At 38.5% G+C, this 26,719-nt stretch overlaps 1 long non-coding RNA gene across 1 annotated transcript in view; it reads right to left on the bottom strand.

Moving 5' to 3' along the window:
* Positions 1-2,511: 2,511 nt before the first annotated feature.
* Positions 2,512-26,719, bottom strand: part of LOC135106762 (uncharacterized) — a 38,083-nt gene continuing 13,875 nt past the window's right edge. The window contains exons 2-3 of the long non-coding RNA XR_010271456.1: positions 21,440-21,493; positions 2,512-2,612 (exon numbers count right to left, since the gene is read on the bottom strand). This is a non-coding gene — a long non-coding RNA (uncharacterized LOC135106762). The remainder of the gene's footprint in view (positions 2,613-21,439; positions 21,494-26,719) is intronic.

Raw genomic sequence — 26,719 nt, 5'->3', positions numbered from 1 at the left:
TGGGATACATGTTTACTAGATGACTATAGTGATGGGTTAGTTGCCCAGCAAGGATTCGATTCCTTATACCGTTATTGTGACGGGGTCAGCAGTAAGTCGCCGAGGAACCTAGCCGTCACCAAGGTCTCTTTAATGTGATTCAATTTCTTTGTTGTGAATTAGTTGTTTTTCTTCCTCAGTGAAATATACCCTCATCAGATGACAGATGTAATCGCACCGAAAGACTAAATATCCGCGGTAAGATTCTTATAAGAAGGTGAACAGTGACAACTGGGGATTTAACTCCTACCACACATACCTGACTGTACCTGCCTGCTCTATTTATTTCCTGCCACAGTGAGGTGTTAATTTCCTTTGTACTGGTCGGTGGTCTGTACACTACTCCCAGTACTACTGACTGTGATCCTTCCTTAATATCTACTCATACCGACTCTGCTTTGTTATCTGTTTTAATTCTACTGCTAATACAACACTGTGATGTGTCCCTAACGTATAACGCGAGGCCTCCTCCTCTCCTGTTTTCCCTATCTTTATACAACAATGTATAACCATCTATCCTAACCTCTGATTAAATACTTTTCCTGACATATCTAACCAAGTTTCAGTTATAGCAATGATATCAAATTTCTCTACACACACTATTCCTCTAAGCAAGTCTATTTTATTCAAAATACTTCTACAGTTTGTGTGGTAAACACTTGAGCAATTTCTCACCTTCCCTGAGCTAACTACCTTTCTAGATTTAACTAATTTGTCTTTCGTTTTCTCCTCACAACCCCTTCTTCCTACAACCCCTTCCCGTATATGAATTCAATTATGGCAAATAATTGGCGCATTTTGTGCGCTCCAGCTCGATCTGTAGTGATGAGGCGATAGTTGCGCGAGTTGCAAGGCAGAGACCTTCGCCCACATGCACATAAATCGAAATATGCAAAATACAGCAAAAAAGATTAGTCTGACGAAGAAATTACATAAAATAAGAAAGATACGCCTTCAAAACTTACCAACCAAGAAGTGTTTCCGAAAATGAAATCGAAACTTTTATATGCGATGGACACCAAAAGGTGCTCCTGGCTAAATCATCGTTGTGGCCTGCAGGGCCAGGCGGGAGCGGTGGGGTGTAGAAATGTGCGATAACAAAAATAGAGCCCCCTCGCTCAGCTCGGGAAATAATCCTTCGAAAAATACGTTACTAAATGATAAGGAAAATCATAAATTTTCTTACATTCGCTGACAAGGAAAGTAAAAACGTGATGAAACTAATATTTTCAGAAATCTACAACGACAAACCTCTAAAAAAAGGCAGACAAATAGTGCGGGCCGGCTCTAGTCATCAAGGCCCACGTCACCTTGACTTTTCAAGGCGACAATTAACACACACAGAGACAAATAAGAACACTTCACAGAACAATACAAGCTTTCCTGTCTTTGATTTTACTTGAATAAAGCTTCAATAAAGGTTATGACGATAAAAAGTTACTTTAGGTTAGGTCACAAATATCATGGTGGTAACGCGTCCGGGGAAATCAGAGTTAAAAATAATATCAATACTAATTGAACAAAGAAAATCTAAATATCTTTTCTTCATAGATTTTTTTTTTTTTTTTTTTTTTTTTACGTGGAAACCAAATTCACAGTAAATGAATTGTGTTACAGTAATAGTTTCCAAGGACACTTTATCATAACATGCAAAATATTATCAATCTACATAACGGTAAAACACAGTAAAGGATAAATAAACGGATAAATTAGAAGATCTGATATTTGTTACCTAAAAAAGTCCTCAAGTGAATATTCCTGTTATTGTAGAAAGTTTTTTTGTAATTGCATCTTTCCTTTCTTCACTCATATATTCGTACATACAAAAGATATCTATCTATCTATCTATCTATCTATCTATCTATCTATCTATCTATCTATATATATATATATATATATATATATATATATATATATATATATATATATATATATATATATATATATATATATATATATATATATATATATATATATATGAAAAAAAAAACGAGCGCAAAAATGATAGCTAATTGTTAGGTTTCAACTGAATCTTTAAGTAAACATTTATACCAACAAGATGACACCATTATAGAAAATATATGATTTCGTATCCTTGTTTTCTCTATGCATACAGTAAAATAAGCACAGGAAGACTGGAATACAAAAATTATAGTTTTGAAAAAGATTCTCGGTTAACTGTCAAAGGACTTTTTTCCCTGTAAGATGTTGCAATGAACATTATAGACTAAATTTACATTCTTTCTTCTTTCATATACATACCCTAAGAAGGCAGAAAAATGGGAGATAAAACAACGCTTTGTAAAAAGGTTTAAACTAATCCTTCAATAGATAATACTACTGACACGATACCATGGAAGCACATCCTTTCTTTCCTTCATAAATTGTTGGCAAGCAGACATGAGAAAGGCAGGCAACAGTGACAGGTTTCGGTTGACATGGAGAGAGAGAGAAAAAAAAAAAGTTTAACAACGAGTTCTAAAATAGAGGGCAAATGATGTAATGAAGCAGGTACTCACTTTCCTCCTGCACATGTTGCAAGTGTTCACCGCGGCACAACCTGCCATCCTTTCCTGAAAATATCAAAAGATCCACATAAAAAAGTGATGCAGCTTGACTATTCCAAAAAGAGCTAAAAATGAAGCATCATAAACAGAACCACCAGAAATCCTTTACTGCAAGAGTTACAACATACACATGAACAAAAAAGGAAAGAATGAATACTGAAGAAAAACACGAAATGTCATAAATAAAGCGTGTCAAATTCCTCCAAGCAAGAACACATGGATACATGGAAAACAACACTGAAAACAGAACACACTTGAAACGCTGACAATGTTAAATATGCACAACAGCTGCAACAAAATAAAACGAACAAACACCATTACATATATAACAAGATCAAATAGGAAAATAAAAAGAAGCAAAAATAATAAATGTAAAGCTTCCCAACATTCAGCGGTACAAACCTAAAAACAACAGCAAGGATATACTTAGAAAGTAATAAGTGCCTCTTCAGTCTAGCCATAAAAAAAGTATTCAAGGCACAAAACATGAAAATCCCTTTTGAGTATCTCCGCCAAGGTGGCCTGACTCATCCATTCTCCTTTCTTTATTGTTGTTCAGTAATACAACACCTCCACCTTCCCCCGGTTGTGGTTCTGATAACAACAACAACAACAACAACAACAACAACATCTCTCTGACAACTCCTATTTAGATACCTGCCATTTCGTGTGGTTACTGCGAGTACACAGGATGTTCCCTATAACGTCTTACACAACAAAACAACAACAACAACAACAACAAAGGCTCCAGAGACCACAAGGATATCGTAGTTGCTGTTGGTTCTGGATGTCACCCATTCTTGGTAAGGATCTCAACAAAAGCGAACACCTGTAAGATCAACCCTCCTTCAGGCTTGTGCTGCTAACTCGTCTGGATGAAGCAATACATTTTTACCTTTCGCTGGACCTGCCTAGTATAGTTGTGTCTACATATTTCAGTTCCTGCGGTCATCTGAATACAAAAGCCTCACTGCAAAGCCAAGGTACTGTTTCACTGGCAATAATATTGCTATATACGCATTACCAAAGGCATCCTATTTTTTTAGTCCCGTCGCTTACCAAACCAGTGCCAGACGCTCTTTTGATAAGGTCTCGCAGGAGGCCGTCTTTCCTACCACGGCAAGACTCACACGATTTACTCATATTTTCCCTGAAACATGGTAATGAAGCTCCAGATGTCAGGTTGGATATGACCAGCTAATAAACAAATAAATAAATAAATATCCTCATTAAAAGCATTCACGACGTATAATTGAATCTCCCGTCGTCTAAACACAAGTAATCACATGTCTGATGAAGGCATGGTAATGAACACCAAGCTGATGAGCCTTTTTATTCGCTACTCACACTTGAGACTCGCGAGCCCTCGGAATATTTAGGAGCTTATCAACTTTTTTGCAAATATACTTTCAAATTTACAAATTTACGCTTCTCTCTCTCTCTCTCTCTCTCTCTCTCTCTCTCTCTCTCTCTCTCTCTCTCTCTCTCTCTCTCTCTCTCTCTCTCTCTCTCTCTCTCTCCTCCCTCTCTCTCTCTCTCTCTCTCTCTATCCCATCATTTATCTCTGCATAGAAATGACAACTATCCCCTCTTCTTCAATGACATTCAACTGTCTCCCTCTTCTACACTGAACATCCTCAGTCTGTCCTTTACTTATAATCTTAACTGGAAACTTCACATCTCATCTTAAGCTAAAACAGCTTCTATGAAGTTAGGTTTTCTAAGACGTCTCCGCTAGTTTTTCTCATCCCCCCCCAGGTGCTAACTCTGTACAAGGGCCTTATCCGTCCATGTATGGAGTATGCTTCACATGTCTGGGGGAGGGGGTTCCACTCATACTGCTCTTCTAGACAGGGTGGAATCAAAAGCTTTTCGTCTTATCAACTCCTCTCCTCTAACTGACTGTCTGCAGCCTCTCTCTCACCGCCGCAAAGTTGCATCTCTAGCTTTCTTCTACCGCTATTTTCATGCTAACTGCTCTTCTGATCTTGCTAACTGCATGCCTCCCCTCCTGCCGCGTCCTCGCTGAACAAGACTTTCTTCTTTCTCTCACCCCTATTCTGTCCACTTCTCTAACGCAGGAGTTAATTAGTATTCTCAGTCATTCAACCCTTTCTCTGGTAAACTCTGGAACTCCCTGCCTGCTTCTGTATTTCCACCTTCCTATGACTTGAATTCCTTCAAGAGGGAGGTTTCAAGACATCAATTTTTGACTACTGCTTTGACCCTTTTATGGGACTGGCATTTCAGTGGGCATTTTTTTTTCACTGGATTTTTTTTTGGCCCTTCGCCAGTGTCCCTCCTGCATAAAAAGAAAAAAAAAAAGCCTTGACTGTTAAGGCTTGTAATGAAACCTTCTACAATAATAATAATAATAATAATAATAATAATAATAATAATAATAATAATAAAGAGTTGTAATGAAAACTCCAGTATATCTGGTTTCGTAGTTTTTTTTTTTTTTTTTTCCCAGCAATCAGAAAATCTGAGTGGCTGCTGCTCGAGGTGGCAGAGCATTAACCGGATCTGAGAGTGTGGTGGGATGGATGTTTTGACGGTATCTGTCCCTCTCTCTCTCTCCAAATGGATATTGTACAGTAGCTACCAAATTATCTTTAAAAATAAGAGGTCTACTTTCTGACATAATGGACGATATTATTTGACACATTTGGTGATTACGCTAGCGACAATTGGTAGCCCTGCACACTAAGGATGGTTGCTGTATATTACATATGACCTAACAAATAGAGAGGCATCTCAGCATCACGTCAAGCCATGCATACCAACCTTACCGACGCGACACGTGATCAGGCAGCGGGTTTCATATATTGTTCATTATGCCACAGTTCGCACCACACTATAAAGACAGTTTTCAGAGATACTGTACATTCATTGGCTGAAAAGTTATTTATACAGTCATACAGATCAGTTACTTTCAATTTGGGTCCACTTAGACCAGTGGTTCTCAAACTATGGGTCGCGACCCAAAGTTGGGTAGCGAGATCAATTTTGATGGGTCGCAGGGACACAGGAACATTATCATGCTTTCAGTGTTTCAGTGTATTTGAGTTACTTAATTGAATTATTCTTCTGTATGTTCATCTTCCCCCCACCTCCCTCCTCCTGGGCCCCACGTAATGGTGTCTCAGAGAGGAATGACTCCTGTATCAAACGCGTATGTTGGACTGGCAGTGGGCCCATGCAGGCTCGTGCGCGGTGTCTATTTTCCACCGACCGCCGGCGGTCGGTGGAAAATAGTCATTTGTGTGTGTGTGTGTGTGTGTGTGTGTGTGTGTGTGTATGTGTGTGTAATTATATAATATCTTGCTTCATATATATTATTATTATTGTTATTATTATTAGTTAGTATATATATATATATATATATATATATATATATATATATATATATATATATATATATATATATATATATATATATATATATATATATATATATATATATATATATATATATATATATATATATACTAACTAATAATAATAACAATAATAATAATAATTTTTCGTTCTTATTGGTTTATTCTACAACTTCATCACATATGAACCAATCATGGGTCGCGAAAGAATGAAATGTTCCAAATAGGGTCGCTCATGAAAAGTTTGAGAACCACTGACTTAGACTAATATGTATGAGACTATACTTTTATTTGAAATATTTAGATTCACGGTTCTACTTTATGCTTCTGTTTATCCTACTTAGTATTAAGAAAAGAGTGGGATTTCATTAAGTTTATAAAGGAACGTTACTGAATGCTGTTGACGAGACAACGATGAAACAAATTCTTATTTCAGTTTTACATCACCAGTGTTTACGGCTTCACTCCAGAACAGGACTCCCTAACCTCCTCTCATCCCAAGCCACCCCAGCAAAACCTCTTACGAGTAAATCATTTTTACAACTACTTCTCTGTTTAACCTGCTTCATTTTGCCATACTTAATTTGTCGTTTCGTTATTGTCAATCTATTATTTGTTCTTTATATTCAAGCAAAAATATGGAAACAGTTGGATCTAATTTTCTATATCATGACTTCTGGGTTGTGTCTGAGGTTTAGAAGAGGTGTGCAGCGAGAGAAAGAGTTACATAAAGTTACATAGAAATACAGGCCACAACAAACCTTGCGGTTCTCACGAGATGACCTGTCCTAGAGTTACTAAGGTGACAGTAGAAGAAAAGGACAGCAAAGCAGAAGGCTCTCTCCCCACCCTCCACTCCCTCCGGGATATGCCGTACAGGAAACAGATCTGAAGTAAATACCTTGCTGAGATAGAAAAGGAAAACCCAAAAGAAAATTAATAGGAAAGAATGAAATGAGGAAATAGGAAATAGATGAAATGAGGTGTCCCCATTTCCTGGAGGCAAGGAGTTTTAATGTGTAACAAACAAACGGTGTCACCCTGGGATTTGAGGTAAAATATCTATCAACACGGTGTTTCAAATTCTCTACGGTATTGCAAAAAAAACACACAAAAAAAAAAACACACACATTCACCTGTATTCACCCTGCCAGAAATTAAACATATGTATGGCGCTCCTTTTGACTGCAGTTCAAGCTGGTGGCGGCGACGTGCTAGTGGTGGTGGTGGTGGTGGTGGTGGTGGCGATGGTTGTGGCTGGGAAGTTATCCAGTTTAATTTTGTTTTCATTTCTATATATAATTAGTTTTTGTTTCCGATCTCTCTCTCTCTCTCTCTCTCTCTCTCTCTCTCTCTCTTAAATGAAAAAAAAAAAGAAGCTTCCGGCAAAAGTACGCAGTACATTTGGCAGATGTTGATTTTGGTAGTGTCTTGATATCAAAATGTTCCTTTTAAAAATACATTAGTATATAGGTACTAGTGGGTGATAACTTTGTGATATGTAAATGTTGTATAGAAACGCGTTTCACGAGTTTGCAATTACGATTAGGATCATTTACTTTATTTCAACTTATATTCAATTCCTTTATAGTGTATGACGGTAATACATAACTTCAAAACAATATGTTATCCAAGAATCCACTGGAAATTTAGAGCACATTTCGTACTATTTTTCTGTTACAGTTTTGTGTACATGCATTTTTTTTGTTTTTTTCATAGGAAATGAAAATTTCTGTGCTAATAAAAATATTACATGTTATAAATATTAAAACGTGCACAACACCCACGACTCTGGGTATTGCAAATGTTTAAACTTTTTTGTATTTACAAGCCCATTTATTGTAATGTGATAAATAATTAAACAAAGTAATTATATATATATATATATATATATATATATATATATATATATATATATATATATATATATATATATATATATATATATATATATATATATATATATATATATATATATATATATATATATATATATATATATATATATATATATAACGGTATTACAGAATGCTCAAGCCTATAGTTTATATACATTAAGATTTTATGTCATCTTCCTGTTGCCAGCTGCATCACGATATCCAAGATTCCTGGTCAGAGCTCCAGTGTCATCTACATTCAGGCTCCCCAAGATTTAGTGAATACCTCGAGTACTGACATGTCACGATCACACGTGGATATGGATACTTGGGCAGTGTGTGAGCTTTCAGTGCCTTCATAGGAGATCATATATAAGCGAGAGAGAGAGAGAGAGAGAGAGAGAGAGAGAGAGAGAGAGAGAGAGAGAGAGAGAGAGAGAGAGAGAGAGAGAGAGAGAGAGAGAGAGAGAGAGATCACTACTGCTAATAATTACATGTGTGGGCGTTCAGTGCGGTCATGGGAGGTCATATATAATCGAGAGAGAGAGAGAGAGAGAGAGAGAGAGAGAGAGAGAGAGAGAGAGAGAGAGAGAGAGAGAGAGAGAGAGAGAGAGAGAGAAGAGCACTGCTAATAATTACTTGGGTAACGCACAACATGCCTGGCGTCAGCGGGGATCAGGTGCCAGAACAGGAGAGAGTGGGAGGCTGGGAGTAGTTTCCTTTGCAAGAAGACATTCTGATACACGTAATGAATTGCAGGTTTAGGTATTTATATAAAGTGCAGTCGTTATCTCCTCGTTATCTCTACTTTGCCGTGGAAATCTGCTGAAGAATGAGATTGGTGAGACTAAAGTATTGCAAATAATAAGCACTACATATAACACTACTCTCTCTCTCTCTCTCTCTCTCTCTCTGTACCTGCCTTGGACAGTAAGCAATTAGTTGTTCTAGTGGCTGTGTTCTTGAAATAGAAATACTGAAAAGCACACTCCATCTTTTAATACCCAATCAGCGTGGCTTCCTGATGGGAGGTACGGTAGAGCACGCTTTCGTTTGTAAGCCAAGGGAAAGTAAGCGTCTTTCCTCCTCAGACCTCACTAGCGCCAGGATTAGCTGTGTGCCGGGGAGTGCTGGTGAGCCGTGAGTAATGTTCACTCTTAGATACACATTCAATGTATTGTATCTATATCATTATTTTTGTTTATTTTTTTATTATTATTTATTATGTTTATTATATTGATACTTGTTTTTGTTTTCCTTCCTTCCTTCCTTCCTTCCTTCCTTCCTTCCTTCCTTCCTTCCTCCCTCCCTGCCTGCGTGCCTGCTGCCCTCCTTATGGTTCTATTTTTCATATTATCCTTCTCTCTCTCTCTCTCTCTCTCTCTCTCTCTCTCTCTCTCTCTCTCTCTCTCTCTCTCTCTCTCTCTCGGGAGTTCCTTGATGAATTGCCATGTTCTCATGACCCTCTACCACTATTTATTGGTCTCTCATCTTTTTCTATCCTGCATGAGTCTGCTCCCGGGAATTAAGTATGGTAGTTGTACGGTGATAAATAATATTTCAGTGCGACCTTTGCAATATCTTCCTATATTTATGAAAGCTTTCGTTACTGTGGAGTGTGGCTCGAATATTATTATTGTTTTTTATATGAATATTTTTGTTATATTTGTCCAGCACATTTTTGTTTATGCGCTAAGAAAGAAAGTGATCATGTAAATCCAGAACTTTAATTTCATTTGCATAAAGAAGTTTAAATTAGAGAGTGAAATGAAGAAGGACTCCTTAACGTGTGGGAAGTGCCTGCCAATCTACTATGGAGTGTGTGCTGCATAAATCATGATTGTACAGGAGCGTGATGTAACCTGTTCACACTGATACCACTTACAGACAAGCCTTCAAGTGCCTTGGTATTTCGTAGTAGTGGTTTAAATAATGTTTTGACTTGTTTAGATAATCATCGGAGAGAGAGAGAGAGAGAGAGAGAGAGAGAGAGAGAGAGAGAGAGCGGAAGTAGGCAGGAAGGCAGACGGTCAAACATACATGTAGGGAGGCAACCAAGCAAGCAAGCAAGGAGGCAGACAGGCTAACGGGCGGGGAAAGAGGTGGATGGACATACAAAAAAAAAAGAAAGAAAGCAGGCAGACAGACTGAATGACAGGGAAATCGTCAGGCTAACTTGAAAAGGATAGGCAGGCAAAGAAGCAAGCAGACAGGCAGGCAGGCAAAAATAGAAGGCAAGCAAGCAGACAGACAGACAGACAAATAGACAGAGGGACAGATGGATGTGCGGGCAGGCACAGACATGGACAAAGTAGTTTTAAATAGCGGCAGAAACTGGTATATTTCATTCTAAAGGATATATTTGCTCATTTTTTTTTTTTTTAAGTACTTTAATAAATAGTTTACCGTGCTCTGCAGCGAGTACTTAACCAAAAGTCCTACTGAATTAGTCAGTGGGATATTGATACAGCATAATGTTTGCATTATATAAACGTATGCCTCTTCCATTACTCGTATATTTTTTCGTGATAACAATTACTGTAAGCGAATAAAATGCATTCATAGTGACCTATATTTTTCTCTCATGGCCTCGTATTTACGGTATGCCATTTTTCAGGCACAATACGTAGTTGTCATTGATTTCCTAAAACTAATAAATATACCAGAAGACAGACCTACTGACCCATACTCGTAAATATTGTTCCACTCGTAATGTTACGAGTGGAAAAATATGTTGATTTATCAACATATTTTTCCACTTATGTACTTATTACCCCTGTCTGTCTGTCTGTCTGTCTGTCTGTCTGTCTGTCTGTCTGTCTGTTTATCTGTCTGTCTGTCTGTCTCCCTGTCTATTTATCTAATCTATTTTTCTACTTACTGAACTGTTTATCTACCCATCTATTTATATTTATATCTAATTAAATACTTATTCATTTATTCATCTATCTATCAATATTTCTATCCATCTATCTGTCCATCTATATATATATATATATATATATATATATATATATATATATATATATATATATATATATATATATATATATATATATATATATATATATATATATATATTTATCAGCCAGTCGATCTATTTAACCATTTACCCATCCAGCCATCTATCTATAAATCTACCTGTTCAACCAGATACCTATTCATTAATCAATTCGTCAGACCAACAACACATTTGTCTATCTGCGCCTGAACATATTCACCGATCCATCTCCCCGTTCACCGCCATTGTACCGAGATAATGCACCCTCAATACACTCCTATACTCGGCAGCGGCTAGGCAACGCTATTTCGCCATGTTCAACTAAGCATCCCTCCAATTCCTCCCACAGCTCCCTGCTTAAAAGGGGAGACAACACCTTGCTAATGCTACGGGACTGGAGGAGGAGGGGGAGGAAGAGGAGGGGGAGGGGCGTCTGCTGCAAGCATTATGTCGGCAAAAAAAAGGATGGAAAGTAAGGGGAGAGGATGAAGGATAGTGGAGCGAGGGAAGAGAAGAGAGGAATTCGTGAAAATAGGAGAAGCTGAGTGAGGTGTGGTGGTGGTGGTGGTGGTGGTGGTGGTGGTGGTGAGGGACAGGATATTAATTAGGAATGATTAGTGGTGGCGGGGTGAGGCATGGGACAGAATCATGGTAAAGTTGAGTGTAAGCTGTGGTGATGGTGATGTTGTGGTGACGAGGATGAGCTTGTGCGTGAATGATTACTGATTAGTGATGACAGGTTAATAGAGCGTCAGTTTCTATTAACAGCCACTGGACATGATACATTACGGACAGCTGGTGAGCAGTGGAGGGAGCGTGTTATTATCATAGTCTCGAGATCACTTATTAGAGTCTAGAATAGATCATAGGGGTAACAATTTGGTTAGAGTTTACAATATCATTTAATTTCCGCATGGTAAACAGTGGATGGAAAAGAGAGTTAAATCAGGTTGGTTCATTTAGTGAGGAAGGTGTCTTGATACTCGTCTCTTATAGCAACTCAAGTCATACGGAGGTGAGTAAACATATATGATCAATTCAAGTCATGAGAAGTTTAGGAAGTTAGATAAAAATCAGGGAGAATTACGGAGTTTAGCTGTGAAAGGGATCAAAGAGTGAAGAGGCCAGCCAACTCTCGCACTATTAAAGAGAAAACAAGGGTTGAAAGTAAGTGAAAAGCCTAGTTGTATGAGAGCGTGTGTTTCATGAGCAGGGCTGAACTGTAGCGTTTGGATTGCTTTGTATTCATGGTGAGGGGAATCACACCAGGGGCGGGATGTGATACGTTAATAGGAGTGTTTGTGTGCATAATAAAGTGACACAGTAATGGATATGGAACGTGCCACATTGATTGCTTTGCATTCATTTTAAAGGGAAATTATGCCACCAGTGAAATGTAATACGTTATTTGGAATTTTTATCCATGAAAAGAACCGTAATAAGGCAGTTCAAGGAAGCATTAAGTGCTAGTCAGATGACATTTGATCATAGAAAAAAAGGAATACCGAGCATCACTCGCAAGACCTGCATCACATTCAGTCCCAAAGAGTCCTCAGGAGTCCTTTTAACATGTCCTTCCACATGAAACAATCACACTAGAGAAATGGTTCTGAACTGGTGGTCCACAGTGACTCTTTAGGGTGGTCCACAGGATGCCTACTGTATTTGCTGATAAAAAAGAAATAGAATATTCAGTATGAACAATTTTATCAAAATGAATAACTGTTTTATTATTTTTTCTTTATGTAGGAAGGACACTGGCCAAGGGCAACAAAAATCCAATAAATAAAAATGCCCACTGAAATGCCAGTCCCATAAAAGGGTCAAAGCAGTGGTCAAAAATTGATGAGTAAGTGTCTTGAAACCTCTCTCTTGAAGGAATTCAAGTCATGGGAAGGTGGAAATACAGAAGCAGGCAGGGAGTTCCAGAGTTTACCAGAGAAAGGGATGAATGATTGAGAATACTGGTTAACTCTTGCGTTAGAAAGGTGGACAGAATAGGGGTGAGAGAAAGAAGAAAGTCTTGTGCAGCGAGGCCGCGGGAGGAGGGGAGGCATGCAGTTAGCAAGATCAGAAGAGCAGTTAGCAAGAAAATAGCAGTAGAAGACAGCTAGAGATGCAACATTGCGGCGGTGAGAGAGAGGCTGAAGACAGTCAGTTAGAGGAGAGGAGTTGATGAGACGAAAAGCTTTTGATTCCACCCTGTCTAGAAGAGCAGCATGAGTGGACCCCCCCCCGGACATGTGAAGCATACTCCATACATGGACGGATAAGACCCTTGTACAGAGTTAGCAGCTGGGGCGGGTGAGAAAAACTGGCGGAGACGTCGCAGAACACCTAACTTCATAGAAGCTGTTTTAGCTAGAGATGAGATGTGAAGTTTCCAGTTCAGATTATAAATAAAGGACAGACCGAGGATGTTCAGTGTAGATGAGGGGGACAGTTGAGTGTCATTGAAGAAGAGGGGATAGTTGTCTGGAAGGTTATGTCGAGTTGATAGATGGAGGAATTGAGTTTTTGAAGCATTGAACAATACCAAGTTTGCTCTGCCCCAATCAGAAATTTTAGAAAGATCAGAAGTCAAGCGTTTTGTGGCTTCCCTGCGTGAAATGTTTACCTCCTGAAGGGTTGGACGTCTATCAAAAGACGTAAAAAAATGCAGGGTGGTATCATCAGCGTAGAAGTGGATAGGATAAGAAGTTTGGTTTAGAAGATCATTAATGAATAATAAGAAGAGAGTTGGTGACAGGACAGAACCCTGAGGAACACCACTGTTAATAGATTTAGGAGAACAGTGAACGGTCGGAAACGTGAGATGAAGTTACAGAGAGAAGGATAGAAGCCGTAGGAGGGTAGTTTGGAAATCAAAGCTTTGTGCCAGACTCTATCAAAAGCTTTTGATATGTCCAAGGCAATAGCAAAAGTTTCACTAAAATCTCTAAAAGAGGATGACCAAGACTCAGTTAGGAAAGCCAGAAGATCACCAGTAGAGCGGCCTTGACAGAACCCATACTGGCGATCAGATAAAAGGTTGTGAAGTGATAGATGTTTAAGAATCTTCCTGCTGAGGATAGATTAAAAAACTTTAGATAGGCAGGAAATTAAAGCAATAGGACGGTAGTTTGAGGGATTAGAACGGTCACTCTTTTTAGGAACAGGTTGAATGTAGATAAACTTCCAGCAAGAAGTAAAGGTAGATGTTGACAGACAGAGCTGAAAGAGTTTGGCTAGGCAAGGTGCAAGCACGGAGGGACAGTTTCGGAGAACAATAGGAGGGACTCCATCAGGTCCATAAGCCTTCCGAGGGTTTAGGCCAGCGAGCGAGGGCATGGAAAACATCATTATGAAGAATTTTAATAGTTGGCATGAAGTAGTCAGAGGGTGGAGGAGAGGGAGGAACAAGGCCAGGATCGTCCAAGGTAGAGTTTTTAGCAAAGGTCTGAGCGAAGAGTTCAGCTTTAGAAATAGATGTGATAGCAGTGGTGCCATCTGGTTGAAACAGAGGAGGGAAAGAAGAAGAAGCAAAGTTATTGGATATATTTTTGGCTAGATGCCAGAAGTCATGAGGGTAGTTAGATCTTGAAAGGTTTTGACACTTTCTGTTAATGAAGGAGTTTTTGGCTAGTTGGAGAACAGACTTGGCATGGTTCCGGGCAGAAATATAAAGTGCATGAGATTCTGGTAATGGAAGGCTTAAGTACCTTTTGTGGGCCACCTCTCTATCATGAATAGCACGAGAACAAGCTGTGTTAAACCAAGGTTTAGAAGGTTTGGGACAAGAAAATGAGTGAAAAATGTATGTCTCTATGCCAGACACTATCACCTCTGTTATGCGCTCAGCACACAAAGATGGGTCTCTTACTCGGAAGCAGTAGTCATTCCAAGGAAAATCAGCAAAATACCTCCTCAGGTCCCTCCAACTAGCACAGGCAAAACGCTTAGGGGGATCCTGAAGAGGGATTGGAGCGATAGGACAAGATACAGATATGAGATTGTGATCGGAGGAGCCCAACGGAGAAGAAAGGGTGACACCATAAGCAGAAGGATTAGAGGTCAGGAAAAGGTCAAGAATGTTGGACGTATCTTCAAGGTGTCAAGGCTCACCCACATCTTGTATACTGTTTATCCTTTATGTTAATGAAATGATACAAATGTTAAAACAACGATGTCCTGTGGATGGTTTCCTTGCATGGTTGCCTGTTTTAGTCATGATGGATGACACTATACTGTTATCAACAACTCGAGATGGAATGAAAAGTAAGATAAAAATTTTAGAAGAGTTTTGAAGCACTCGTGGTATGATCATTAATGATAACAAGACGAAATTTATGGTGTTGAATGGAGATAAGGAAGATATGGAAAATATAACTAGTGGGAATAATGTTATTAGTTGTTGTGATCACTACATTTATCTAGGAAGTCCCATTACTGATGATGGCTCTCCATCAACTGCAATTAAGTTACATGCTAATATGAAGATGTGCCATGCTTTGAAATTTATATCTTTCGTTAATAAGAATAATGATGTGCCATTTATAGTTAAGAAAAAAATATTTGATGCTGCATTTATGTCGTCACTACTGTACGGTTGTGAATCCTGGCTCAATGGAGTCATGAAACCTATAGAAAAACAGTATAAATGGTGTATAAAGCAACTTCTTGGCGTAAGAAAAACGACGAACAATGATGTTTGCATGGTAGAGTTGGGCATGCCCCCAGTATGTGCACTGGTTAAGGCAAAACAAAGAAAATTCTTTAAAGAAATGTGGACAAAAAGAAACACAAAGTGACGACCCAGTGATATATGCAATTAAGGCGGCACTAAGGTATAATGATGTTGTGTTCAGGTATATGACAGACTTGATCACTGTCGACAGTGACGATGTGCACAGTGCAATGGATGAGGTGAAGACCCGTGTGAGAGTTTCAGTATCAAACAGGCTAAGTTTTTATAAGTCTGTTAATAGTGAACTAATAGTGCATGACATTTACATAAAAAATGTTAAAGTTAATGAATTGGAACGAGTATCCTGGTCAAGGTTACGTCTGTCTTCACACTTGTTGGCAGTTGAAAAGGGACGCTGGAATCGGTGAGGAAGGGGTCGCCTTCCCATGGAGGAAAGATTGTGTTGATGTGGTATGATTCAAACGGAGATACATGTTCCTGAAAATTGTCCTATTTCCAGTCACGTTAGAGAAAGAAATAATGTAACGACAGTTAGTAATTCATTGATTGACAGATCTGATTATATAAATGTTTGTAGAATTGTACATGAAGTATTGTCTTTATATTAATGTTGGATGTGTGTTTGCATAAAGAAAAAAAATGGGTTTGTTTGGATAAATTCTTGCTTTTTTATATAAACGTATAGGATTACAATTTAGGGTATCGTAATTTAGGTATCGTAATTTAGGATTACAATGAATTTCTTGTCTAATTATTTACATTCCGCTGTTTTATTTTTATAATGTGTCTTGTTTTTATTTGGTTGCTATGTCAGGTTTTTATGAGTTGTGTTTTGTTTTTATGCAACAAATTTTATTTTCGATGATATATTTCCAATATCATAGTTGCAGAAATTTCCTCTGTATATTTGTAATTTGGACTATTTTTTAATGTGTTTATTGGTGTGTACTTCCCTGTGGTCAATAAATCAATCAATCAGTCAATCAATCAATATACCTACCTATTTCCATCTATTATCCCCATCCATAAACCTGGCTAATCTTCTCTTAAAGCTCTCTAGTGTCCTAGCACTAATAACATGATTACTGAGTCCGTTCCACTCATCTACCACTCTATTTGAGAACCAATTTTTTTCTTATCTCCTTCCTAAACCTAAATTTTTCAAGCTTGAACCCGTTATTTCTTGTTCTATCCTGGTTGTTGATCCTAAGAATTTTGCTTACATCTCCCTTGTTATAACCCTTAACCACTTAAAGACTTCTATCAGGTCTCCTCTTAACCTACGTCTCTCTAAAGAATGTAAATTTAACAAGTTCAATCTCGCCTCGTAAGGAATACTCCTCATCCCCTGTATCCTTTTAGTCATTCTCCTCTGTATTAATTCTAATAGACCTATATCTTTCCTGTAATGTGGGGACCAAAACTGCACAGCGTAGTCTAGATGAGTCTGACCAGCGCCAAGTATAACTTTAATATTACTTCCGGCCTTGTACTTTTAACACTACTAAAAATGAATCCTAGTACCCTATTTGCCCCGTTTCTGGCCTCTATGCATTGTTTTCCTAGACGGAGTTCAGAGCTAACTATAACTCCTAGATCTTTCTTGTACCCTGTACCTACCAGAGTTTGGTTATTTAATGTGTACCTACTGTGTAGGTTTCCTCTACCTACGCTAAGTACTTTGCATTTATTGATATTAAATTGCATTTGCCATCTGTCCGTCCATTCATTCATTCTATCTAAATCTGCCTGCAAGGCGATGGCATCCAATTCTGACCTAATTAATCTACCTATATTTGTGTCATCCGCAAATTTACTAACATCACTACTAATTCCACTATCCAAGTCACTGATATATATTAAAAATAACAATGGTCCTAATACTGATCCCTGTGGCACCCCACTAATTATATGACCACACTTGGATTTCGGGCCGTTTATTACAACTCTTTGTCGCCTGTCGCTAAGCCATGACCTTATCCAGCCTAACACCTTCCCATCTATCCCATGTGCCCTAACCTTTCTCAGGAGCCTTTGATGGGGTACCTTGTCAAATGCTTTACTAAAGTCCAGATATAAGATATCATAACTATCACCATTATCTACTGCCTCGTGCACCTTACTGTAAAAACTTAACAAGTTTGTCAGGCAAAACTTCCGCTTCGTGAAGCCATGCTGTGACTGATTTATCAAGTTATGTTTGTCTAAATGTTCCCTAATGTTCCTCGCTATTATTGACTCTAATATTTTACCTACAACTGAAGTTAAGCTGACAGGTCTATAGTTTGACGCTAGAGTTTTATTTCCTTTCTTAAAGATGGATACTACATTAGCTTGTCTCCACATTACTGGTAGCTCACCTGACTCAAGTGATTTCCTAAAGACAGAAACTAAAGGTTCACTAATAACCTCTTTGCATTCCTTAAGTACTCTGGGATATATTTCATTTGATCCTGGTGTCTTGAACATTTTTAGCCTATCTATCTCCTGTTCCACTATCTTCCTAGTTATGGAAATATGTCAGCTTCTCATTCTCATCTGCTCTAAACATCTGCTCACTATCTGACATATCCTGCATGTTTTCCTGGGTGAAGACAGTTAAAAAATACTCATTCAGAATTTTACTAATCTCCTCCCCAGAACTAACCAGCTCCCCATCTGTTGCTATTAATGGGCCTATAGTATCCTTATCCTTCGTCCTGTATACCTGATAAAATCCCTTGGTGTCCGTCTTCGCCTGGCTGGCTACCTTTAAATCATAGTTGCCCTTTGCTTTCCTCGTTAACTTCCTGACTGTTCTAACTAGTTCATTATATTGTGACCTTAAAACTTCTTCACCTGCCCTTAATCTCTTATATATACTTCTCTTCCGCCCTATATAATGTTTTAACGTAGCAGTCATCCATTTAGAATAATTTTTCTGTGATCTTATTGCGATATTTATTATTGGGATATTTGCTAACTGACCTGTATGAAGTTTACGAAATATTTGTACAATTCATCTACATTTACTTCACTTAATTCCCTCATTTCGGCCCCTACCATCCTCTCTACTCCCTCATCTACTCGCCTCGACCTCACCTCTCTCATTTCAGCATGACCTGACATTCCAACATACTCACACCTATCTCCCCCTCCCTCTCTCCTCCGCCCCTTCCGGACAGATCTTCCCTCCTCTTGTCCTACACCCTCACACCTCACCTCACCTCTCTCATCTTGCCTTATCTCTCTCAACTCCGTCCAGGACCTGACCTCACTCTGCATCCGTTGCCAGTCAACTCCTTGGAGGTACCTTTTCAATTCCTCAAAATCTGCTCACCTAAAGACAGGTATTTTACTAGTGTTTTTGCTTCTAAAAGTTTCTTCCCATTTTAAAATTGTACCTAATTTCCCTATGGTCACTGTTACCTAGCTGTCCTCCAACCTCTACCTGCGTGACTGCTTCCTCCCTGTTAGTAAGAATTAAAACTAGAATCTTATTCCTCCATGTGGGTTCTACGACTACCTGTTTTATAAAATTATCCTGAATTACCCTAAGAAATTCCTCTGCTTCCTTGTTACCCACCATCAGACTCCAGTCGATATTCCTAAAAATAAAATCTCCTACCACACATACCTGATTGTACCTGCCTGCTCTATTTATTTCTTGCCACAGTGAGGTGTTAATTTCCTTTGTACTGGTCGGTGGTCTGTACACTACTCCCAGTACTACTGACTGTGATCCTTCCTTAATATCTACTCATATCGACTCTGCTTTGTTATCTGTTTTAATTCTACTGCTAATACAACACTGGAATGTGTCCCCAACGTATAACGCGACGCCTCCTCCTCTCCTGTTTTCCCTATTTTTATACAACAATGTATAACCATCTATCTTAACCTCTGGATTAAATACTTTTCCTGACATATCTAACCAAGTTTCAGTTATAGCAATGATATCAAATTTCTCTACACACACTATTCCTCTAAGCAAGTCTATTTTATTCAAAATACTTCTACAGTTTGTGTGGTAAACACTTAAGCTATTTCTCACCTTCCCTGAGCTAGCTACCTTTCTAGATTTAACTAATTTGTCTTTCGTTTTCTCCTCACAACCCCTTCTTCCTACAACCCCTTCCCGTATATGAAGTCAATTATGGCAAATAATTGGCGCATTTTGTGTGCTCCAGCTCGATCTGTAGTGATGAGGCGATAGTTGCGCGAGTTGCAAGGCAGAGACCTTCGCCCACATGCACATAAATCGAAATATGCAAAATACAGCAAAAAAGATTAGTCTGACGAAGAAATTACATAAAATAAAAAAGATACGCCTTCAAAACTTACCAACCAAGAAGTGTTTCCGAAAATGCGATGGACACCAAAAGGTGCTCCTGGCTAAATCATCGTTGTGGCCTGCAGGGCCAGGCGGGAGCGGTGGGGTGTAGAAATGTGCGATAACAAAAATAGAGCCCCCTCGCTCAGCTCGGGAAATAATCCCTCGAAAGATACGTTACTAAATGATAAGGAAAATCATAAATTTTCTCACATTCGCTGACAAGGAAAATAAAAACGTGATGAAACTAATATTTTCAGAAATCTACAACAACAAGCCTCTAAAAAAAAAGGCAGACAAATAGTGTGGGCCGGCTCTAGTCATCAAGGCCCACGTCACCTTGACTTTTCAAGGCGACAATTAACACACACAGAGACAAATAAGAACACTTCACAGAACAATACAAGCTTTCCTGTCTTTGATTTTACTTGAATAAAGCTTCAATAAAGGTTATGACGATAAAAAGTTACTTTAGGTTAGGTCACAAATATCATGGTGGTAACGCATCCAGGGAAATCAGAGTTAAAAATAATATCAATACCAATTGAACAAAGAAAATGTAAATATCTTTTCTCCATAGAATTTTTTTTTTTTTTTACGTGGAAACCAAATTCACAGTGTATGAAATGTGTTACAGTAATAGTTTCCAAGGACACTTTATCATAACATGCAAAATATTATTAATCTACATAACGGTAAAACACAGTAAAGGATAAATAAACGGATAAATTAGAAGATTTGATATTTGATACCTAAAAAGTCCTCAAGTGAATATTCCTGTTATTGTGGAAAGTTTTTTGTAATTGCATCTTTCCTTTCTTCACTCATATATTCGTACATACAAAAGATATATATATATATATATATATATATATATATATATATATATATATATATATATATATATATATATATATATATATATATATATATATATATATATATATATATATATATATATATATATATATATATATATATATATATATATATATATATATATATATATATATACTCGTATATATGAAAAAAAGAAGAAAAAAAACGAGCGCAAAAATGATAGCTAATTGTTAGGTTTCAACTGAATCTCTAAGTAAATATTTATACCAACAACATGACACTGTTATAGAAAATATATGATTTCGTATCCTTCTTTTCTTTTTGCAAACAGTAAAATAAGCACAGGAAGACTGGAATACAAAAATTATAGTTTTGAAAAAGATTCTCGGTTAATTCTCACAGGACTTTTTTTCCTGTAAGATGTTGCAATGAACATTATAGACTAAATTTACATTCTTTCTTCTTTCATATACATACCCTAAGAAGGCAGAAAAAATGGGAGATAAAACAACGCTTTGTAAAAAGGTTTAAACTAATCCTTCAATGGATAATACTACTGACACGATACCATGGAAGCACATCCTTTCTTTCCTTCATAAATTGGTGGCAAGCAGACATGAGAAAGGCAGGCAACAGTGAAAGGTTTCGGTTGACATGGAGAGAGAGAGAAAAAAAAAAAAGTTTAACAGCGAGTTCTAAAATAGAGGGCACATGATGTAATGAAGCAGATACTCACTTTCCTCCTGCACATGTTGCGAGTGTTCACCGCGGCACAACCTGCCATCCTTTCCTGAAAATATCAAAACATCCACATAAAAAAGTGATGCAGCTTGACCATTCCAAAAAGAGCTAAAAATGAAGCATCATAAACAGAACCACCAGAAATTCTTTACTGCATGAGTTACATCATACACATGAACAAAAAGGAAAGAATGAATACTGAAGAAAAACACGAAATGTCATAAATAAAGCGTGTCAAATTCCTCCAAGCAAGAACACATGGATACATGGAAAACAAAATTGAAAACAGAACACACTTGAAACATTGACAATGTTAAATATGCACAACAGCTGCAACAAAATAAAACGAACAAACACCATTACATATATAACAAGATCAAATAAGAAAATAAAAAGGAGTAAAAATAATAAATGTAAAGCTTCCCAACATTCAGCGGTACAAACCTAAAAACAACAGCAAGGATATACTTAGAAAATAATAAGTGCCACTTCAGTCTAGCCATAAAAAGTATTCACGACACAAAACATGAAAATCCCTTTTGAGTATCTCCGCCAAGGTGGCCTGACTCATCTATTCTCCTTCCTTTATTGTTGTTCAGTAATACAACATCTCCACCTTCCCCCAACAACAACAACAACAACAACAACAACAACAACAACACCTCTCTGACCACTCCTAGTTAGATACCTGCCTTTTCGTGTGGTTACTGCGGGGACACAGGATGTTCCCTATAACGTCTTACACAACAAAACAACAACAACAACAAAGGCCCCAGAGACCACAAAGATATCGTAGTAGCTGTTGGTTCTGGATGTCAACGCTTCTTGGTAAAGATTTCAACAAAAGCAAACCCCTGTAAGATCCACCCTCCTTCAGGCTTGTGCTGCTAACTCGTCTGGATGAAGCAATACATTTAGTGTGATACCTTTCACTGGACCTGCCTAGTATAGTTGTGTCTACATATTTCAGTTCCTGCGGTCATCTGAATACAAAAGCCTCACTGCAAAGCCAAGGTATTGTTTCGCTGGCAATAATATTGCTATATACGCATTACCAAAGGCATCCTATTTTTTTAGTCCCGTCGCTTACCAAACCAGTGCCAGACACTCTTTTGATAAGGTCCCGCAGGAGGCCGTCTTTCTTACCACGGCAAGACTCACACGATTTACTCATATTTTCTCTGAAACATAGTAATGAAGCTCCAGATGTCAGGTTGGAAATGACCAGCTAATAAACAAATATATAAATAAATATCCTCATTAAAAGCATTCACGACGTGTAATTCAATCTCCCGTCGTCTGAACACACGAGTAATCACACGTCTGATGAAGGCATGCTAATGAACATCAAGCTGATGAGCCTTTTTATTCGCTACTCACACTTGAGACTCGCGAGCCCTCGGAATATTTAGGAGCTTATCAACTTTCATGCAAATATACTTTCATTTACGCTTCTCTCTCTCTCTCTCTCTCTCTCTCTCTCTCTCTCTCTCTCTCTCTCTCTCTCTCTCTCTCTCTCTCTCTCTCTCTACTTTCTGACACAATGGACGATATTATTTGACACATTTGGTGATTACGCTAGCGACAATTGGTAGCCCTGCACACTAAGGATGGTTGCCGTATATTACATATGACCTAAAAAATAGAGAGGCATCTCAACATCACGTCAAGCCGTGCATACCAACCTTACCGACGCGACACGTGATCAGGCAGCGGGTTTCATATATTGTTCATTATGCCACAGTTCGCACCACACTATAAAGACAGAGATAGTGTACATTCATTGGCTGAAAAGTTATTTATACAGTCATACAGATCAGTTACTTTAAATTTGGGTCCACTTAGACCAGTGGTTATCAAACTATGGGTCAATTTTGATGGGTCGCAGGGACACAGGAACATTATCATGCTTTCAGTGTTTCAGTGTATTTCAGTTACTTAATTGAATTATTCTTCTTTAACCACAAATTAGTTTTGTTATGTATGTTCATCTTCCCCCCACCTCCCTCCTCCTGGGCCCCACGTAATGGTGTGTCTGACAGGAATGACTCCTGTATCAAACGCGTATGTTGGACTGGCAGTGGGCCCATGCAGGCTCGTGCGCGGTGTCTATTTTCCACCGACCGCCGGCGAGGGAGTTTGTGCCGTTTGCAGTCATTTGTGTGTGTGTGTGTGTGTGTGTGTGTGTGTGTGTGTGTGTGTGTGTAGTTATATAATATCTTGTTTCATATACTACTTACTATATTTACTAACTAATAATAATAATAATAATAATAATAATAATAATAATAATAATAATAACAATAATAATAATAATAATAATTTTTCGTTCTTACTGGTTTATTCTACAACTTCATCACATATGAACCAATCATGGCTCGCGAAGGAATGATATGTTCCAAATAGGGTCGCTCATGAAAAGTTTGAGAACCACTGACTCAGACTAATATGTATGAGACTACACTTTTATTTGAAATATTTAGATGCACGGTTCTACTTTATGCTTCTGTTTATCCTACTTAGTATTAAGAAAAGAGTGGGAATTCATTAAGTTTATAAAGGAACGTTACTGAATGCTGTTGACGAGACAACGATGAAACAAATTCTTATTTCAGTTTTACATCACCAGTGTTTACGGCTTCACTCCAGAACAGGACTCCCTAACCTCCTCTCATCCCAAGCCACCCCAGCAAAACCTCTTACGAGTAAATCATTTTTACAACTACTTCTCTGTTTAACCTGCTTTATTTTGCCATACTTAATTTGTCGTTTCGTTATTGTCAATCTATTATTTGTTCTTTATATTCAAGCGAAAATATGGAAACGGATCTAATTTTCTATATCATGACTTTTGGGTTGTGTCTGATTTATTTCTAGCGTCTGCAGCTTAAGAGTGTCAATGAAGAATAATGATGCTATTTCACTGAACTTAAAGCTTTCACTGTAAGGAGTCTCTCTCTCTCTCTCTCTCTCTCTCTCTCTCTCTCTCTCTCTCTCTCTCTCTCTCTCTCTCTCTCTCTCTCTCTCTCTCTCTCTCTCTCTCTCTCTCTGTCTGTCTCAAGCCATACCTCGCTCCAAGCAGAATTCACCTTCTCTCTTCTACCCATCTTTACTATATTTCAGTAAGTAAAGCTATTTTCTAAGTAGTAACATCCTAACAATCCTCCTTCAGCTTGAGTAGCAACACCAATTTTATTGCAAACCCTCCAGTTCGACTTCGCTTAGATTACCCTTCTTAAGGTTTCCAGTCAAGAGATACCCCGCCATGCCTCGCCTCACCCTCCCTAACACTCCGCCAAGGCAATGACTCCCTTGGTACCATCGCCGCGTGTACCAGGATGAGAGAAAAGCCGACAGTCCATAGGATACACTGCTAAGCCATACGCGGATTAGCGCCGTTAGCATCAGTCCGAGAAGACGAGCAATGCAACTGACCTTGGAAAACCTTGAGCTGAAGCCAGGAGGGAAAGTAAAGTGTGTCTAGAATATGAAGGTGGTAGTTAAGTGAGACTGAAGAGGAGGAGCACAAGTCATGTTGCGATTGATGGATGAAGGCAATTAAGGGAGAGGGTCACACAGAGGAGGCGGGACGCAAGGCGCCTTCAGGCCAGTCACTGCTGGTGTCCCTCGCCTCCCCTTCCTGCCTCGCTGCGAGGTGAAGGGGCCACTACCACCGCTGCCTCAACACTTACACTACCTTTGCGTCTCAACACTGAAATGCTTCAATGAATGGGAATGAACGGGAAAGTAATGGTCACTTAGAATTGCTTATAACAAGTACATGTTACTAAGTGTTTTAAATGAATCTCTCTGCCTGCGTCTGTCTATCTCTGCCTCACATGTTCACTATAATGTTCTGTAAGAATGAGCATCCCAATTTCTGTTGCTTTGTTGCAGCGCATCTATTTGTATTATTGTTGTGTGTGTGTGTGTGTGTGTGTGTGTGTGTGTGTGTGTGTGTGTGTGTGTGTGTGTGTGTGTGTGTGTGTGTGTGTGTGTGTGTGTGTGTGTGTGTGTGTGTGTGTGTGTGGTGCAACATTACGAGTGGAACAATACTTACGAGTATGGGTCAGTAGGTCTGTCTTCTGGTATATTTATTAGTTTTAGGAAATCAATGACAACTACGTATTGTGCCTGAAAAATGGCATACCGTAAATACGAGGCCATGAGAGAAAAATATAGGTCACTATGAATGCATTTTCTTCGCTTACAGTAATTGTTATCACGAAAAAATATACGAGTAATGGAAGAGGCATAAGTTTATATAATGCAAACATTATGCTGTATCAATATCCCACTGACTAATTCAGTAGGACTTTTTGTTAAGTACTCGCTGCAGAGCACGGTAAACTATTTATTAAAGTGCTTTTCAAAAAAAAAAAAAAAAAAGACCAAATATATTCTTTAGAATGAAATATACCAGTTTCTGCCGCTATTTAAAGCTACTTTGTCCATGTCTGTGCCTGCCCGCACATCCATCTGTCCCTCTGTCTATTTGTCTGTCTGTCTGTCTGCTTGCTTGCCTTCTATTTTTGCCTGCCTGCCTGTCTGCTTGCTTCTTTGCCTGCCTATCCTCTTCAAGTTATCCTGTCGATTTCCCTGTCATCCAGTCTGCTTTCTTTCTTTCTTTTTTGTATGTCCATCCACCTCTTTCCCCGCCCGTTAGCCTTTCTGCCTCCTTGCTTGCTTGCTTGCTTGCTTGCTTGCCTGCCTCCCTACATGTATGTTTGACCGGCTGCCTTCCTGCCTACTTCCGCTCTCTCTCTCTCTCTCTCTCTCTCTCTCTCTCTCTCTCTCTCTCTCTCTCTCTCTCTCTCTCTCTCTCTCTCTCTCTCTCTCTCTCTCTCTGATGATTATCTAAACAAGTCAAAACATTATTTAAACCACTACTACGAAATACCAAGGCACTTGAAGGCTTGTCTGTAAGTGGTATCAGTGTGAACAGGTTACATCACGCTCCTATACAATCATGATTTACGCAGCACACCCTCCATAGTAGATTGGCAGGCACTTCCCACACGTTAAGGAGTCCTTCTTCATTTCACTCTCTAATTTAAACTTCTTTATGCAAATGAAATTAAAGTTCTTGATTTACATGATCACTTTCTTTCTTAGCGCATAAACAAAAATGTGCTGGACAAATATAACGAAAATATTCATATAAAAAACAATAATAATATTCGAGCCACACTCCACAGTAACGAAAGCTTTCATTAATATAGGAAGATATTGCAAAGGTCGCACTGAAATATTATTTATCACCGTACAACTACCA

The sequence above is a fragment of the Scylla paramamosain genome, chromosome 2 (genome assembly GCF_035594125.1).
Source record: "Scylla paramamosain isolate STU-SP2022 chromosome 2, ASM3559412v1, whole genome shotgun sequence".
Taxonomy (NCBI): Eukaryota; Metazoa; Arthropoda; class Malacostraca; order Decapoda; family Portunidae; genus Scylla; species Scylla paramamosain.
Note: the sequence above shows the minus strand (reverse complement) of the source record. Positions and strands in the feature narration are given on the sequence as shown.